This window comes from Podarcis muralis, chromosome W (genome assembly GCF_964188315.1).
Source record: "Podarcis muralis chromosome W, rPodMur119.hap1.1, whole genome shotgun sequence".
Lineage (NCBI taxonomy): Eukaryota > Metazoa > Chordata > Lepidosauria > Squamata > Lacertidae > Podarcis > Podarcis muralis.
The window spans coordinates 5,469,510-5,481,899 of NC_135674.1; the positions used below are offsets into that span (position 1 = coordinate 5,469,510).

At 46.8% G+C, this 12,390-nt stretch overlaps 1 pseudogene; it reads right to left on the reverse strand.

The window, feature by feature from the left end:
* Positions 1-10,518: 10,518 nt before the first annotated feature.
* LOC144326366 (magnesium transporter NIPA2-like) lies at positions 10,519-11,805 on the reverse strand (annotated as a pseudogene).
* Between the last annotated feature and the right edge of the window lie 585 nt (positions 11,806-12,390).

Consider the following 12,390-nt stretch of genomic DNA (forward strand, 5'->3'; position numbering starts at 1 on the left):
TCGGAATGCAGAGGGACAGATCGGATCGGATCGGAATCTGCTCTGCGCGTAAAAATGATTAATGAGGTATGTGCTACTGCTTCGGGCAGCCTGCCAGCTTCTAGTTAATGGCTTTATGGCTGGACTTTGAACTTTTAAAGCCGTTTTGCCGGGAATACGCAAAAGGCTCCCAGGCACAAGTTACTATGCTGGGGAAATCGAAAGTAACTTTTAAAAGCGCCTTTGGAATGAGGCAGCTGCAGCAGTGACGCAGCAAGATTTAAAGCAGCATATATGACGCTGAAGGCTAATGCCAGAGTCATGATGGCCCTTCAGGATGCTTGTGGGATTCCTAAGCTCAACAAGAAAAATTATATGGACTGGGTTTTGTATGCAGAGGCAATTCTGCGGAAAGAGGGTTTGTTTGAGGTGATTACAGAAACCCCCCCAGCTCCAGTTACAGATGCATGGAAAGCTAAGGATTCCAAAGCACGGGGAACACTTACATTGATAGTATCCCCAGAAGAGCTCTGTCTATTGCGTGATAAGACCTCAGCCAGAGAAATTTGGGATTCTTTGAGAGAGGCTCACTTAAGGACAGAAGCTGGATCTACTATGTTTTACTTTAACAAGCTGCATAATATGGCTCTTGCTGAAGGTGGAGATGTGCGTTTACATCTGATGGAGATGCAAAATCTGAGACATGAGCTGCAACAGAGAGGACTCAACTTTCCAGAGGCTGTGTATTCTTTCATGATACTACAATCTTTGGGTTCAGGTTGGGAGTCTGTTGCAACCCAGATTGCTGTGCAGCCAACAGCTCAGCTGACAGTGGACTTTGTTACTGCCGTGATTTTAAATGAAGCGGATCGCCGGGGTGCTAGCTGCATGGGCAAGGGGGAGTCTTCACAGACGTCATCCCATAGTGCAGTGGAACCACCAGATGGCGCCAAAGCTTTGAAGGCAGTGAAATGCTACTCGTGTGGACGTCTAGGCCATATGAAGAGGGAATGCAGATATCCCAGGGCCAAGACAGAGCAGCGCAGCGAAAGCTCATCGCGTGGAAAAGGCCGAGGCAAAGGCAAAGGTCCGGTGTCTAGGACAACGCAGCACAAGGCTATGGTTTCACGCTTCACTCCAAAGGTTGCAGAGGTCCAGAAGACGTCTAGATCTTTCTTCGTTGTTGATTCGGCGGCGACCCACCACATGTGCAACGACAAGAGACTGTTTGTGTCTTTTACACCGCAGGAAGGTGCGATTCACCAGGCGGATGACCACACTATTCCCAGTAAAGGCTACGGAACTGTTGTTCTTCACAGTTTGGACTTATCGATACAGAATGTCCTTTACGTGCCAGACTCCAAACATAACTTGCTCAGCGTAGGACAGCTAATTGAGCGGAACATTGACGTGTCCTTCAAGAACAAGAAGTGCATCATCACAAAGAAAAATGACTATGTATTGTATGCTGAATATGTTGATCGTTTGTTTGTTTTGTATTATGATGATGTTGTGCAGGATGACACTTGTTGCATTGCAGGTTCTAACAAAAGTTTGCATGCAGGATGTATTCATGATTTTCATCGAAAATTTGGACATTTGCATTTTGAGGCAGTATCTAAAATGCCTGCCTTGGTTGAAGGTATGACTATTAAACCCTGCAAGTACCACATGAAGTGCAAGGCATGCGCAGCAAACAAGGTGAAAATGGCTGCGAAAGGTAAGGTGTCTAGTAGGCAAGCTACGGAACCATACCAAATTGTTCATGCTGATTTGGTTGGACCACTATCGCCCTCTTTAGGTGGAAATAGGTACTTCATGGTTCTCATTGATGCATTTTCTAGATATATTTTTGTGTACAATCTCAAGCAGAAATCAGAGGCTTTTCCTAGGTTCAAGGAATTCTGTGCTTGGTTGGAAAATGTGCATGGTAAGAAGATAAAGACTCTTTTCAGTGATCGCGGGGGAGAATTCACTTCTCAGCAGTTTGAAGCTTTTCTGACTGAGAAAGGAATTCAACACGATTTGTCTAGTCCTCGCTCGCCATGGCAGAATGGACTTGCGGAACGGGCAAATCAGACATTGCTTCAAGGGTTAAAAACCTTGCTGCATGATGCCAATCTTCCAGAGAGTTATTGGGCCGAATCTCTCTCGTGTTTTGTTTACAGTTACAATCGCAGGTTATCTTCAGCGATTGGTTGTACCCCCTATGAGAAGATGTTTGGCAAGAAGCCATACATCAAACACATGAAAATATTTGGTTCTGACATGTGGGTTCATTCACCACAAAACTCCAAGTTAGACAAGCGTGGATTGCATGGTATCTTTCTAGGTTATCAGAAAGGGTCTTACAGAATAATGATGACTGACTCTAAGACAATTAAGCTCACGAGAAGTGTTGAGTACAATGCAAAGTGGGGGGAGAATGTGGGAATTTTCCAATGTTATCCTGATGACGGTGATGAGACTGAGGATAGTCAAAAGCAACCACAACAACCCACACCCACTGATGAAGGTTCTGAGTCTGAATCTGAAACTGAATCGGGTGATTCAGAGGATTTCAAGAGTGCGAAAGCCTCTATGCGACCCTCTGAAAGCTCTGATCGAGAAGAATTGGAGGAACCATTGTTCACAATAGGTCGTTTTTCTCCCAAGAAGGAAGAGGAGAGTGTTGAAGACTTAAGGCTAATTCGTAGGTCACAGAGAGCCACAAAAGGCAGACCTCCAAAGAGATTTGCTGATGAGTTTGCTACGATAGCAGTAACAGCTGTTAAAAGCTCCAAGAAGGTATTTGAACCTTCAAGTTTCCAAGAAATCCAGGGTTTGGATTCAAAGGAAGCTGAGCCATGGTTAAATGCCATGAAGGCTGAGCTTGATTCCTTAGAAAGGAACAAAACATGGGAGCTAGTTCCAGTAGTTCCAGGAATGAAACTGCTTGGAAGCAAATGGGTCTTCAAAGCGAAGACTGATCAAAATGGCAAGATAGTCAGACACAAAGCCAGATTGGTAGCCAGAGGTTTTGCACAGGTACCAGGTGAAGACTATCACGAGACCTACTCACCCACAGTGAGGTATGAAAGCATTAGGCTTATGCTCAAGCTAGCTGCAGAGCAAAATCTACACATTAGTCACCATGATATTAATACAGCTTTTCTGTACGGATCTCTAGATGAATCACTTTATATGCTTCCACCTGATGGCGTACAGGTAAAACAGGGATTTGTTTGTGCTCTGAAGAAATCCCTTTATGGTCTCAAACAAAGTGCACGGTGTTGGCACACAAAACTCACTGAAGTATTGTTTTCTCTAGGTTTTCAGCAAGGGAAAGCTGATCCATGTGTATTTGTCAAAGAGGAGGGGCAAAAGAAACTGTACTGTTTGTTTTATGTTGATGATTTATTATTCTTTTGGAAAGATGTCGCAATGTACAATAACGCCCTAGCTCAACTGAAAGAGCACTTTGACATGAAAGATCTTGGTGAGGTAAACAACTATCTATCTCTGGAAATAGAGAGAGATCAAGATGGTAACATTCTAGTACACCAATCACGGAAAATTGCTGATGTATTAAGCAAGCTAAACCTGATGGATGCTAACCCTGTAGACACACCGATGACAACAGGTTATCAGGTAGATGACACTGAAGAAGCATTTTCTGACACTACACTATACAGAAGTGTGCTAGGCAAGCTAAACTTCATTGCCAGATGTTCAAGACCAGACATTGCTGTTAGCTGTAATTTGCTAAGCAGACAAGTCAACAATCCTAGTGTCAAGGATTGGAAAGCTCTGAAACGCATAGCGCGGTATTTGAAAGGCACTATGCATTACAGACTGAGATTTAACAATCAGAAGTCTGGTGGTCTTGAGATATTTGCAGATGCAAGTTTTGGAAGTGACACTGCAGACAGGAAAAGTACGTCTGGAGTTTGCTACATGTACAATCAGGGTCTGTTTGATTGGTCATGCAAGAAGCAAACAACAGTTAGCTTAAGTACTTGTGAAGCTGAACTGAATGCACTGTCTTATTCACTTAAGGATTGTGAATGGTTGTTACAATTGTGCAAAGACATGAAAATTCCTGTCAAATGTCCAATCCAGGTTTACCAGGACAACAAAGCATGTTTGGCTTTGCTGAAGTCTGAAGGTTGTAAGCAAAGCACGAAGCACTTGCAATTAAAGTTGCAGCATGCTAGGGAATGTATTCAGAAGGGACTCGTAACGGTGTCCTATATGCCAGGTAATGAAATTCCTGCTGATGTATTGTCCAAGATTGTATCAAGGGATCAACACTGTACCTATGTGCAGAAGTTGGGTTTGTACTGATATTGTACGAACACGCTGCCCAGTGATGTTCACAGAAAGGGGGAGGATGTTGGTTTCTGCTTTCCTTCACTGTGCAGCGAAAGGGCTTGTCACGAGACAGGTGTTTACATTCCACAGTCTGTACTGTTGGAGTTTCTCACGGGAAAGGGAGACTGGATGTGACGTACACTGGTTTCCTGTTTTTCACTGTGTGATTCTCTCCAAGCTGTCGAGGAGAGAGGATGCATTATCTGCTCCGGCAGAGGCAAGATGTTTTTCTGTAATATAACTGCTTTGAACTGTAAATAAAGCAATACAGAGTATGTAGTACGTACTCCTCATCCTTCCGCTGGGCACGGAACTCTGCTTTACACCAACAGTTTGAAGGCTGACGTGGCTCGCTATGTCGCTGGTTGTGACGTCTGCAGGCGGGCCAAGGGGCCTACCGGGCGACCCCCCGGCCTTCTTCAGCCGTTGCCGGTTCCACCACGTCCTTGGCACACAGTTTCTCTGGACTTTGTAGTGGAGTTACCCCCGTCTCGTGGCTGCACCTGCCTTCTAGTTTTCTCCGACCACTTCACGAAGATGGTGCATTGTGCCCCCTGCCCATCCGTACCCTCAGCTAAGGAAACCGCGCAGCTGTACCTTCAGCATGTCTTCCGCCTGCATGGCCTACCCGAGCGTGTAGTGTCCGACCGCGGCGTTCAGTTTACGTCCCGGTTTTGGCGTGCTTTGCACCAGGCCCTCGGAACAGAGGTCTGTCTCTCATCTGCTTACCACCCACAGACTGATGGCCAGACGGAACGGGCGAACGCGGTGCTGGAACAGTACCTCCGGTGTTACTGCAGCTACCAGCAGGACGACTGGGTCGACCATCTAGCATTGGCGGAGTTCGCTTATAACAACGCGATGAATGCGTCCACCCAGCAGACCCCGTTCCAAGCCAGTTATGGTTTTCATCCACGGTTGTTTCCGGATGTGCTGCCGGCATCTGCGGTCCCTGCGGTGACAGAGTGGCTTCAGGAGCTCCACTCCCAGCAACAGCTGTTGATGGAGCAGCTGCGCCAGGCCAAGGAGGCGTACAAGGTCCAGGCCGACCGCCACCGCCAGGTGGGGCCGGAACTTCATGTCGGTGACCTGGTATGGCTCTCCACTCGCCACCTCCACCCTTCTCGACCTTCGCGGAAGCTGGCCGCCCGGTTCACCGGCCCGTTCCCTATCGTGAACCAGGTCTCGCCTGTGGCATTCCGTCTCCAGTTGCCAGCAAACCTGAAGGTTCACCCGGTATTCCACAGGTCCCTTCTGAGTCCGGTGGCCCCACCCGACGAGTTCCACCCGAACCGTCCCCGACCGCAGCCAGTTTTGGTGCAGGGAGAGCCTGAGTACGAGGTGGAACGCATTCTGGACTCCCGATACTGCAGGGGACAGCTGCAGTATCTCATTGACTGGAAGGGGTATGGGCCAGAGGACCGTTCCTGGGAACCAGCGGTCAACGTCCACGCGCCTGCCTGCATCCGAGAGTTTCATGCGGCGTACCCCAGCAAGCCGGGTCTGGACCCTCAAGTGAGGGGGGGGCCTGGGAGGGGGGATGGTGTGATGGCCTGGGATTCCGAGTCTGAGAGCGATCCGGAGGAATCCCAGCCGGCACAGGAGTCCCCGCCTCCAGGGCCGGCTGAACTGGGGCAAGGCCTAGATGCTGAGGAACCTCAAGAGCAGGCACCAGGTGAAACCATTCTGGCCCCAGAGGTGCTGGAAGACTCAGTGGCTACAGGTGAGCCTCCCCCGGGGCCCAGTAACCCTTTGGCCTCTCCTGATCTGCAGAGGCTTAGGGCAGAGAGGCGAAGGGAACTAGTGTCTCCCAGGAGGAGTGCTCGCCTTAAGGCCAAGAGAGGCGGGGCTTCTGGGAGCCAGGACCGCCCCCGGCCTTAGAAGAAGATAAAGGTCAGGCAGCCCGGTCCCAGGTTGCGGGAGCAACGTCGTTGTGGAGTACCTGCTTTACCCAGTCCTAGATCTGCACTCCCAGTGTGCCTGTTCCTCGCCCGGCTTCCTGTTCCTGACTATCCGGTGTTCCTGTTCCTCGCCTGGACTCCTGCTTCTGCCCTACCAGTGTTCCTGTTCCTCGCCTGGACTCCTGCTTCTGCCCTACCAGTGTTCCTGTTCCTCGCCTGGACTCCTGCTTCTGCCCTACCAGTGTTCCTGTTCCTCGCCTGGCTTCCTGCTTCTGCCCTACCAGCGTTCCTGTTACCCCGCCCGGCTCCCTGTCTCGGACCCCGCGTCTCATCTAGTGATCGTCTACCCTGCTAGAGACTCTGGACTGATCTTGGGCTACGGTAATAGTACCTTATCCCCCCTGGGACCAGCACACTTTCAGTGCGTAGTGATCAGACCATGGCACCTTCATTGCAGGAGACATGATCACATCTATACCGGCGCCAAAGATCAAATCCAGCGTGTGGCCTGCTTGATGTGTGGGGCCCGACACAAACTGGGAGAGCCCTAGTGTCGCCATGGAAGACACCAGGTCTGTGATTGAATTGAAGGAGAAACAAACGAACTTGAGGATCAGGGCTGTGCCTGAACTAGAGAAGGATAGTCTGACTGACTTTCTTCTGCAGGAATTTGCAGACTTTTGGAAATCAGATTTGGAGAAGGAAGAATTTAAGATAGTGAGTGCCTTTAGGCTTGGAAGAGGGGGGAAGAAGAGCAAGTCCCTCCGAGTCAGAGGGAGTCCGCTATTACCGATGGCGCCAACCCGGAAGTCCGATATATGGCTACTTGTCTGCCATTTATGGATAGAAGGAAATATAGCTCTTTGTCTCCCATAAAAGGTAATAGGAAATGGGTGTATCTTTTATGATTGGTTCTAGCAAACAGCCAATAGGAATTTCAACCAGGCTGATTGGACAGAGGCAGCCAAAGGAGGAGCAAGGGGGCTGGGCTGAGGAAATATAAGTGCTGGCCATCAGGGCTGGAGGGGCAGAGCTTTTGGTAACCATATACCACTGTGCCTATCATTTATTTGTCTGACAAATAAATTATTATTTTAATTTCTCTATTGCTGCGTTGAATATTTCATTCCAGCTAAGCGTTAACCACAAGCAGGGTGCTACATTTTGAGGCCTATGCCGCCCCCCCGCCACTGAGAAAAGGGACTAGGCCGCGTTTTGAGGCCTAGTCAGGCCTGTGGCGCCCTCCCAGTGCCCCCCCCCCCGCCGTAAAAGCAAGCAGGCCCAGCCGCGGCCTTGCTGGAGCCCCACGCTGCCCGCCTGGGTCGGAAGGGGCACCGGGCAGGCGGGGGGAGCGATGCCCCCCCCCCGCCGCCCAAATGCAAGCAAAAGTAAAGAAGGCCGGTTACCTACCTCCGGCCGGCCGCCTGGATACACTCCTGATCCTGATCTTGATCCCAGAAGGAAGAGCAGCAAAAGAGGCTTGAGCCCAGGAGTCAGCCTCTTTTCCTTTGGCCTTAGGCCCACCCCCGGCCGGCTGTCCATTGTCCTCCCTGGCCGGGGGCGGGTCAAAACATTTGGCCAGTTTGGGAAGCAAAAATGGTTTTCAGGTCGGTCTTCCTGTGCTGATCTACAGGTGAAACTCAGAAAATTAGAATATCAGGGAAAAGTTCATTTATTTCAGTAATTCAACTTAAAAGGTGAAACTAATATATGAGACAGACTCATGACATGCAAAGCGAGATATGTAAAGTCTTTATTTGTTATAATTGTGATGATCATGGTGTACAGCTGGTGAAAACCCCAAAGCAATAATCTCAGAAAATTAGAATATTAAATGAAATCAGCAAAACAAGGACTGCAAATAGAGCAATATTGGACCTCTGAGAAGTAGAAGCATGCATATGTACTCAGTACTTGGTTTGGGCCCCTTTTGCATCAATTACTGCCTCAATGCAGCGTGGCATGGATGCAATCAGGCTGTGGCACTGCTGAGGTGTTATGGAAGACCAGGATGCTTCAATAGCAGCCTTCAGCTCTTCTGCATTGCTCGGTCTCATGTCTCTCATCTTTCTCTTGGCAATGCCCCATAGATTCTCCATAGGGTTCAGGTCAGGCGAGTTTGCTGGCCGATCAAGCACAGTAATCCCATGGGCATTGAACCAGGTTTTGGTACTTTTGGCAGTGTGGGCAGGTGCCAAGTCCTGCTGGAAAATGAAGTTAGCATCCCCATAAAGCTCGTCTGCGGAAGGAAGCATGAAGTTCTCCAAAATCTCCTGGTAGACGGCTGTGTTGACCCTGGACTTAATGAAGCACAGTGGACCAACACCAGCTGATGACATGGCTCCCCAAATCTCTTTTCTGATGAGAGCAGCTTTTGGATCTCATTTGGAAACCAAGGACCCAGAGTCTGGAGGAAGAATGGGGAGGAACACAATGCCAGATGCTTGAAGTCCAGTGTGAAGTTTCCACAGTCTGTGTTGATTTTCCATGATATTCTAATTTTCCGAGTTTCACCTGTATTTCTCTACTTCTGCCATTCCCCGAGATTTGAGTTACCTTCAGCAGATTACAAGAGAAAGAGGAATTCTGCTGTGCATTCCTGCCTCTGACTGAAGTTTTTTGCTTCTGCTTACGTTGCTTCTGCTTACTTTGCAACACTCCCTGAGCAATTCACACCCTCCTTACCAAAGCCATATCACCCATTACATTTGAAACTCGTTTTTTGTGTAGAGGCTGGTCCAAAAAACCATTGGGTGCACAGATTTTTGTCCCTGGTTTTCTTTCTTGTGCTCCACATCACTTCTAGCTGCATGGGAGGGAATGCAGGAGACAGCAATTTCAGCTCTAGGGCTGCCACTTGCTGAGCTCTAGCTTGACCTGATTGGGTCTCTAATTTGGTTCAAGTATGTTACCAGTGAAAGGACTTGCACATAAAAGCATTTCAAATAGTTCAGTGTTGCTTATTTAGAATCTGATTCTTGTCTAGTGGAAAAAAGCAGCAGTTTTAAGAAGCTCTTTAGAACAGCTTAAAAATGGATTGGGATATATCTTTTTTTAAGCCAAAAGGCTATGTATAATGTGCAAGCTTTCATAAACTTTGGCCATATTGCTCCTCTGCTTTCTTTGTCCCCTCTTTGTGGGTATCCTCAGAATCCAAAAGGGGCTGGTGAAGACAGGACTGATGCTTGCCCCCCTTTCTCCAAGAAGCTGCTTGCACATTTGTTTGGTTATGTAGCACCCTGCTTGTGGTTAACGCTTAGCTGGAATGAAATATTCAACGCAGCAATAGAGAAATTAAAATAATAATTTATTTGTCAGACAAATAAATGAGAGGCACAGTGGTATATGGTTACCAAGCTCTGGCCTGCCTCCTGCCATTATGGCCAGCACTTATATTCCCTCAGCCCAGCACCCTTGCTCCTCCTTTGGCTGCCTCTGTCCAATCAGCCTGGTTGAATTTTCTATTGGCTGATTGCTAGAACCAATCATAAAAAATACACCCATTTCCTATTACCTTTTATGGGAGACAGAGAGCTATATTTTCTTCTATTTATAAATGGCAAACAAGTAGCCATTAACCTCTACAAGGCACCTTAATTACCAGATAACCTTTGGCCCCTCTTTCCCTATTCCCTACAAACCAGATGGTTTTTAATCTCATTTTAAACAGAGGCTCGGCCACCATATGTCAGGAGTGCTCTGATGGTGTTTCCTGCCTGGCAGGGTCTGTAGTCTCTTCCAACTCTATGATTCTATGATTCTATGAAATAAGAATCTAACATAAGAATCTAAATTTCTAAATCCTTTGCATAATTACATTTAAGCCAATATATTTAATACATAACATATATAGTTTTTTGTATAAGCAAAGACGTTCACAGTAAGAAAAAACTTAAAAACACTTTCTTCAGAGAGAAGCCCCCCTTTCCCTAGCCAGTTGCTGTTTCCATTAGCTCTTGCCGTTTGTCCTATTTGTGGCACAATATTCTTACTATTTACCAGCTTAATTGTGTTTTTGCAACTTGATTATTCTGTAATTTGTAAGTTCAGTGACCTTGCTTCTCAGCCTTTTTATGACCGCAATAAACCAATAAACCAAAGGGGCCCTCTTTAAGATGAGCACATCTGCCGATGCACTCACTGCCTGGCATGAGAGATGCTGCCTGGCATGAGAGATACAGATATTTTAAAATATATTTTAAGCTCATTTTAAGAATACAGGTATCTGATCAAAATATAAGCCAATATAAGCCTTGATTAAAAATGCAGTCTATATTCAGATGCCTCAGTTATCCTTCAGGATAAGAGGCAGCAGGTCGGCAGTGAAGGGGATGTCTCTGAAAGCATGCAGTAGGAAGATGCCAAGGTCAGTGGTAAGGAAGCCATTGATGGTGCCAATGATGTGCATCAGAACCAGATGCTGCCACTCCTTGAACAGAATGGCCGAGCAAGTCATAACTGCTGTGGTGAAGAGCACGTAATAGATGGGGGTGACTACAGATGTGTTGAAGATATCCAAGGCCTTGTTCAGGTAGTTGATCTGGATGCTGATGGAGATCACAAATAAAAAGCAAATAGCTCAATGGTTCCTTCCAGACAGGCTTCCCATCAAACAGTTCTTTCAGGGCAATACCCAAGCCTTTTGCAGACGAGACAGAGAGCGAACCAATGGCAGAGCAGATCAAAACATACACTAAGACATTGTATTGTCCATAGCGAGGCCCAGCCACAAAGATGAGAAGAGTTGAACTCATCAGCATGCACACAGCAAACGCTATACATCCTGTGGAGGAGGATAGAGGAGAAATTGTTAAGGACAATCTGAATCTTTTAGGTGTAGCTTACTTCTGCAGGATGTAGACAGTTTTGTTCAGATCAATGAGTGCACAAGCTAGATTCAATTAGTAGAATCTGGTGAGTAAAATACATAGAGGAAAAAGTATAAGCAGCAGAGCTTAGACAGTGGCTCAAAAGATAAGACACAAAGCCCCCAGCATATAATTTTTTTGCACTGGGTTTGACTAGAACTAAGACCTTCCTCCTTCAGTTGCTTGTACAGTTTTTCAGAGCACAGTGTGCTTTAGAATTCTTATCTCACTGTTATGGTTCAAAGCCAACTAAATGTCATCAGTGGGGGAATAAAGAGAATAAAATAGGTGCTATAAAAATTATTCACTCACAGGTTACTGATTATCAACATGAGTTTTCATTCAATGAAATTAAGAAAAACACTCAATTTCTGTCAAGTCCCCCTCCCCCAAAATGGTATTCTGTTGGTGTACAAGAGGGGCAGTTAATACCTGGATCCTTTAGTTTCTCCGCCATTGACTCCAGGCTGGAGACCTCTTCCTCCTGTGGGGCATGGATGACCATCACAGTGGAGCCTAAAATGCTAAGGATACAGCCGATCTTCCCATGGATGTTTAGGTGCTCGTTCAGGAAGTAGGAGGCTAAAACTGCACTATAGGAAGATACAACTGTGTTAAGAAAGGACCTGAGACTGGCATGTTTGTCTCCAGAAAAGGGCTTACGGATTGGGAAACATCTGATCATGTTGTGCTTACCTGACTAAAACACTTAATGCTCCTAGAGGAGTGACCAGTGTTGCTGGGGCAAAAGCATATGCAGCAAAGTTGGCAACTTCTCCAATTCCCACTGCAAGAGAAGCAGTTTGCCACTGGCACAAAAACTGTTAACAAAGAGCAAACTTCATCTACCTTTGAAACAGGTTCACACCTGACTACTCCCTTATGGTGGGTAAGAAAATCAGGTGACCAGCAGGAGAAGTCTTCTAAATTCAACATTATCCCCTCCACCTCCTATCAGTAATCTACAAATGACTAAGTTATTAGGCAGGCTAGTAATGATTTTAAATAATGATGATGATGATGATGATGATGATCCATTTGTAGATGCCCCAGCCACTCTGGTGGTTTAATTTGCAAGGCTGCTTTATGATAAAGCTCCTTATACCAAGGAGCAATGACAAACCTGGACAGCATCTTAAAAAGTAGAGACAGCACCTTGCCAACAAAGGTCCGTATAGTAAAAGCTATGGTTTTCCCGGTAGTGATGTATGGAAGTGAGAGCTGGACCATAAAGAAGGCTGATCGCTGAAGAATTGATGCTTTTGAATTATGGTGCTGGAGGAGACTCT